This window comes from Nuphar pumila, chromosome 2 (genome assembly GCF_984573655.1).
Source record: "Nuphar pumila chromosome 2, dmNupPumi1.hap1.1, whole genome shotgun sequence".
Classification (NCBI taxonomy): Eukaryota; Viridiplantae; Streptophyta; class Magnoliopsida; order Nymphaeales; family Nymphaeaceae; genus Nuphar; species Nuphar pumila.
In genome coordinates, this window is record NC_143250.1 from 48,600,034 (window position 1) to 48,606,989 (window position 6,956).

The following is a 6,956-nucleotide window of genomic DNA, read 5'->3' on the forward strand; positions in this document are numbered from 1 at the left end:
GGAACCAAGGACTGGAGCAGGTTGGGCCGACTGTAGGCGTGCTCAGCACACCCTTTAGTAGTTGTGAACCGAGCTCTTGGGCTCTGGTTCACGTTGGCAAGGGTGGCTCGGTCTGGTCCAGTGGACCAGACCCCTTGTACCGTCCAACTGCGCTTAGGATTGGAGCTGGGCGCAGTGCGGGTGGCCCGCGCGCCCAACAAAAGTATTCAAATAAATTTTTTTTGTACTAATATATATATATATATTAACATTGTTAGTTTTTGGCATGGGTTAAGGTGTCGGTCTGAACCAGGGGTTCAGACCCGCACCCTAACCGGTTTTGACCAGCGTGGGCGCAAACCTAGCCCTGCCCGTTTTCACTTGGCTGGAGCTGGGCGTGCACCACGTGGGTGTTGTGCAGCCCTTAACACCCTATTAGCATCCAGTGGGTGCAGGTCTGAACCGTGGTTCAGACCTGAACCCATTGGCAGCCCTGCTAGCACCTAGTGCTAGCCGCGGCTCCACCTATTTGGAGCCGGGTGCCAGCCAACTTGTGCTGAACGCCCCAGGCTCTTTTCCTTTCGGCTGAAAAGTTCACACCCTACCCTGCTTAGTAGTCGTTGGACCGAAGGACCAGAACCCCTTTAGCGTGCAGGACAGTCGGGTCCGAGGGTCCAGACCATCGTTTAAAGTTACAACCTCGTTGGCGGCAAGAGTGTAGACCTTTGCTTTGGTACACTCACAGCCTCGTAATGCCACTAGTGTGGCCGCCAAAACAATTGCTTTTAACCCTGCCCGAACCTACTACAAATCAAACCCAATTAGGTTCAAACTAGATTTTTGGTCTTTGCCCGCACCTTCCATTAGTCGGTTAGGTTCTGGCATGAGTGCATGCCTTGGTTGCATGGATTACTATATATATATATATAGGTAGGTATATATGTATATATAATTAAGTACGAAGGTGTATGTGTATACGTGTACATAAGCATAGGTGTGTGGAACCTCAAGTATGTTATATATATATGTACACATGTATATTAAAACACATAATGATTGCTTCGGCATAGCCGAATGGACATGCGACACTCGGGTGTCCCGTCCAAGTATTATTCTCCAGATGTTGTTACGCTCCGAGGTAAATATAGAATTCTATAGAGTTGTTCCACTTTCGGTTTGGCAAACGGTTTGTTTCGGGTCCGCGGGTGCGGCACCCCGAATCGTGGTAATGCTAATGTAAGACACATTAAATGGTTTATTTCAGAATCGCCTTCGACACATAAGTGTGTCGTGCTGCGTAAGGAAGACCAATATGTTTTAGTTTACATCCGACAGATTAGAAAGCATACAGTTGAACATGATTGTAAATTCATGAACTTAGAGACTTCGTTGATTTAAGATCACTAGTGTTGTTAAAAAACTTAAGGTTTCGGGTCCGCAGGCGCGGCACCCATACCGTGGAAATAGCTAATGTTATTCCGATAAGACGAAATATTCCAGATTTCGCTATAAACACATAAGTGTGTTGAACCTAGTGTAATGACCTGTTGTGTCGCAATGGCACCTTCCCGGCAAGAGCGACGATTCACCTTGGGAAAACCAATGTTATTCTCATTAGACTGAAGGATTGGTAAAGTTCAATTTCAAACCCTAGAGAATGCAATTGTTATTCCCATAAGATGGAACCTTAGATAAATTCTATTTTAATCCTTTGAGAATGTGAATTGATGAAATACCACATACATGGAAATGCCTACCTGCTTACATACTTGTCTTCCAGAGATAAAATTATATAATGTCTCTGATTATTATATTGTGCAAAATGACTCAAAGCTTATATTACTTTTACACTTTGCACTTAGCACAATTTGTCACTGTTAGTGAGTAGTGGGTACCCGGAGGTGGTACATTGCTTGAGGCATTAGTAAGCGCACCCAGTGCACTTACTTCAATAAATGAAAAGAATAGAAAGATCGAACACCATAGGGTATGAATAAAAAAAATGACTTGTTGTGGGCTCAGTTGGAGTCCTCGGGCAGTGGCCTTTGTGTTGTGTAAGGACTCTTGTGTGATATACCCTAAACTAAAATAAATAATATGGTGTTGTGACTGCTTTCACGAGCGGTGTGCTCCGTTGGCCGCGCGAGGCTGAGCACGTGAATGGGCAGGCCAAGTCCTCATTTTGTGTACCCCGCAGGGACCACGAGGCAAATTCCTCGTTGTGAGGTATGAATGAACATGAGACTAAGAAAGATAAACCTACTTCGCCCCATTCACACAGTGGTTCACCTTGGGAGAGGGTGGATGGTACAACCCTGAGTGACTTGTCGTTACTACGACACGTGTTTTGACAGGAGTTGTAGCGTCCTTTGGCCTCCAGTCACTCAGAGTCAGGGAGGTCGAGGTTGCCTTCTAAAACCTCACTACTACAGTTGTATGGATTGCAATCCTTGCCTATGCGAGTGTTTTCTCCTAGCCGTATGCCACTCGCATGAGGTTGACTCGGTCTGTAGCTTCCCCAGTTACCACACTAGAACTTGAATAACAGACGCCGGGTGCATGTCTCACAGAATGCGAGGTTTCCTTCTGTGAACACCCCAAACTTTCCAAAAAATTCTAAAAATTTTCCTTTTTACCCCTGGGTCCATCTTTGAATAAATCAGGTCAATTTTTGATAAAATTTCCATTTATTTCTCGGATTCGCTGGAATCTAAACTCAATTTTTATTTCAAACCCATTTTATGAAGAAATTTTCCAAAAATAAACTCAAATTCTCAGTAAAGCCTTCTTTGGTAAATATTTGTAAAATTTTATAAATGGTCTAGAAATCCCATAAGTTTTTAGAGTTTTGTTTTCAAAAATACAAAAAAATGTAGAAAATTTCAAGAAAAAAAAGAAAAAAATAAGAAAATAGCTTTCTAAAAAGCACTTTTAAAAGTCGAGTTTCATGAAAAACACTTTTTTAGCAAATTTTTTTGTTAAAAAACCCCTCTTTGTAAAATCTTGAAAACAAAAGGGGCCCTTTTGCAAAACTACTTTGAAGACCTTTCGTAAGAAGGCCAGGAGAAGGGCGCCTCTCTCCCTCTCTCAATCTCTCCTTCATCCCACTGAAACCCTCCTCCTCCTTCGCTTATCTCCAACCGACTACCTTCCCGAACCTTCCCCTTTTCCTCTTTAAAAAGAGCACGCAGGGCTCCCAGTCTTCATCCATCTTCACCCCACCATTGCTCTTTCTGCACACATCTTCTTCATTCTTTGTCTCTAATCCTCCCCTTCCTTAACCTGTCGGCTGAAGCAAGAGGCTACCTACGATTTCAAGATCTCAGCGGAAACACTTCTCGTAGCAGACCCGCTCTCATCCCACCATGTTCTTCCTCTCCTTCACGCATTTTTCTGATTCTTCCCCAACCGATTGAAGGAAGTCGATCGATTCCCAGAAATTACAGGTAAGTAACCCTTCTCTCTATGATTCCTTCAGAAATCGCCCTTTTCTTTCATAGGACCACCTTGTTTTCCTTAGGTTTTCGTGTTTCCCTCTGTCGTTTTCTTCATTTTCTTTTTTTTTTAGGCATAAGGGTAGGACTGACCTGCCTGTAGCAGGAACGATCCGCCCTATGCGACATCAATGGAACCCACAGGTTCAAACACCCTTTTTTTTAGTTGCAAATTTTGTCTTTTTTTTTCGTTTTAGTTTATTTAATCTTCAACATTTTCTTTTGTTTTCGATTGCAACATCTCGTCATTTGGCAATATGTTTTCTTATTTTGTGAGGCCTTCCCTTTACTGCTATATAATGTCAATTTCAATAAATTATTTAATTTTATCTCCATTTTAATATATCGATAGTTTGCATTCGAATCTCCTACGGCTGCCTTCCTTTGATTTTTCAGTTTTTTATCCACATCCCCCGATGTTAACCCCTATATTCATCCCATCTGTAGCATTACATGGTGGTTTCTTCATTTTACTGATGTATTGCTCAAAAGTATAGGTTCATTGTACTCCCCCCCTTCCTCTTCTTCTTCCTATTTCTCTGATTTTTTTTTAGAAAGGGAGATCGACCATCTCGACAGTTGCAGGTAAGTGGTTCATCCACTTCCCTTCTTTCATATATTACTTTATTATTATTATTATTACTTTGATTTATTTCATTATTCACGTTTATTCCAATTCTCAAAGTTATAGTAAATTCCCTGTTCTGTTTTATGTATCAGCATGACTAGCACACCGTTAGTAGTTTTGCAGCCTCATGTTAATCTTTATTAAAAACCCTCCCTGCAATGCATTTCATCCGTTTGTCCTCAGGGGCATCCAAATTTTAGCGTTATATGTGATCCAACATTCCCTTTCTATTAGAGCATAATCTAGAATCAAGATTCTTTCTTTTTTGGGTTTCATCTTCAGAAGCATTTCCATTTTGATCATGACATTTGTGTATGGTATAAGCAGTTACCATTTAACTTCTACGTTAATTTGATCTACCGCATCCTTCCTGTATTGGGACCCCTGCTAATCTAACGGCCGCCATCTTATGAAATATATCTACTATGATTGTGATTACGGGAATACGCCAAGCTCCCTTTAGTTTATTGTCAATATCTGATGGGTAACTTAAATTCATTTAGGCTGGCACTTTGAATGCTCTGTTGGATGCATGGTCGATTTATTTATCATCCTTGTCAAACTCGTTTTGCAGGAAAAATCTCCCCACCTTCGACTATGCTGATATAAACAAAATTGAAATCACCTGCCACCTTTCACATATGTGGCAGTTCACTTGCCACCCATCTCTTCAATTACATCACCGTGAGATGGATTGTTTGCACGTATTTTAGATGTTCTGTATTTTTTTTCTTTTTTGTGCATTTCCCACATGGAGTTTATTCCTTGCTGTTTTACCCACCCTCTTCACAAGCACACGCCACCACCACATAGCATAATTGTTGTCGACACTTTTTCTGCAAATTGTACTCTTCACTCCATTCACCCACACATACGTACAGGGTACTCACTGCATTGTTCATTCCGTGTGAGTATCAATGGTAAAATTCGATCTGCTAAAGGTTGCTACCGTTGAACATAACCATGGGAGTTGCTGAAGAACCCCTTTTTCACTAGTGCAACTGGCCATGCCAGCCAAATTATCAGCGTTGATTCTTTTGAAGATCTGATCAACAATGCTAAAAAAAAAGGGTTGCAATTCTCAAATGTTGCATTGAGGGTTTTCTCGTTCCAATTCATGTGAAGTCCATGAAGAAATCTAGTGGTGATTGTCGCAGCTCCCCAGTTGATATTTCTGCAAAGCGTCCATATTCTTCAGATGTATCCAGGAAGCGACAGAAGTTAAGTCTACAGCTTAGGGGTACTGATAATCCCCACGGAGGAAGATGTTGGTTTGGCGTTTGATGGTATAAATCCTATAAGAAAGAGGCATAGGAATTTTTCATCTAGGAGATTTAGTGAAGCTGAAAGTGATGATAATTGGGGGATGATCCGAGTTATATGGAGAAAGAACTCAAGTCTGTACATACCATAGACATCAAGTTCTGAGGAATCAAAATCTAAAAAAAATCCTCTTTACGGTAATGCTTACCCTGCTTTAATACTTACCTATGCCCCATCTGACAATGCTCAAGGCAGTCACGTACCTCACCTCCCTACTAACCCCCCCTACTGTAATCCCTTCATCACATACATCTAACCTTCTTACCGCCCATGTTTTCACTTACAACACTGGCACCACAATTTTCATAAACAACTACCAGTCACTCACTCTACACACCATTTAATCCATCCATCCTATTATTACACTTCCAGCCACCCTATCATGACCACAAACTTTATTCCATTCATCTGTAAGTATACAGCCTTACAACACCTCCATCCTTACCATGTTCCTTGTCACAACACACCAATCTGCTACCTATCACCTTCCACTTCCCTCCATTTACATTGTCTATTCATTTGTGTCGGTCATTTCCCTTACTGCTTAACACCATCAACATACATTTGCCTATGGTATTTCGCCTCAGCACCAATTTTTTTTACCTGATATTTAGTTACTCCATCTACATTTGATCTTCACATTAGCATTCATCACTTGTAAACACCATCATATGTTAACAATGGTTTGTCACCATTTTCCATATATATCTGTGTATATTTTACCTTCATCGCATGCTCCCAGTACAGTAGGCATATCTATTAAGTCCCTCACCACACCTTCTGCAAAATACACTTGCAGCTCCCATTAGCTCCATCAACAGCTACATCTCACTACCTCCATACACATAGCCTTTGTCACTTCATCCATCATGCAATGTCAACCAGCTACAACACAACGTTCACTGGTAATACCCCTTGCTATATTTTGCACTTAATTAGCACCCTGTTACAGCAGCAACACCACTATATTTACAACAATATGTATGAAGTCATCTTCACTCTCAAACCTTCAACCTAACCCAACACCTTCAACCTTATTCATAAAACATTCATTCCATTCTTCTGCTATGGCACATTTCTCCTACACTTTCCTAGTATAGTGCAACACATGTCATTTATTTCCTTCACTGACCCAACCTTCACTGCCACCTCCATAGGCACATGTTTTCCCTCCATTTCTTTTATTATCTCTTGCACAATACCACACTCTAGCAACACTATACTCAATACCTCCTGTGTTTCATCTTCACTCCATCTCATCATATTCCCAGCTGCAATACTTCCAACAGTAACCTACCAAAATATGGTCACTTCATCGTTCAAACATGTCACTCCCATGTACATCGATGCACCTCATCTATCACATCTCATAGCCTTGGTAGTACACATATTTAGCCTTCTCATCGAAATTACATCATAACTTTAGTGTGTATATATACCAAATCAGTTCATGCATGTCTTCTTATGACTCCATCTCCCATACTTTCTCATAGATAGATACTCAATAACATTGGCATAGTATTACTTAGGCA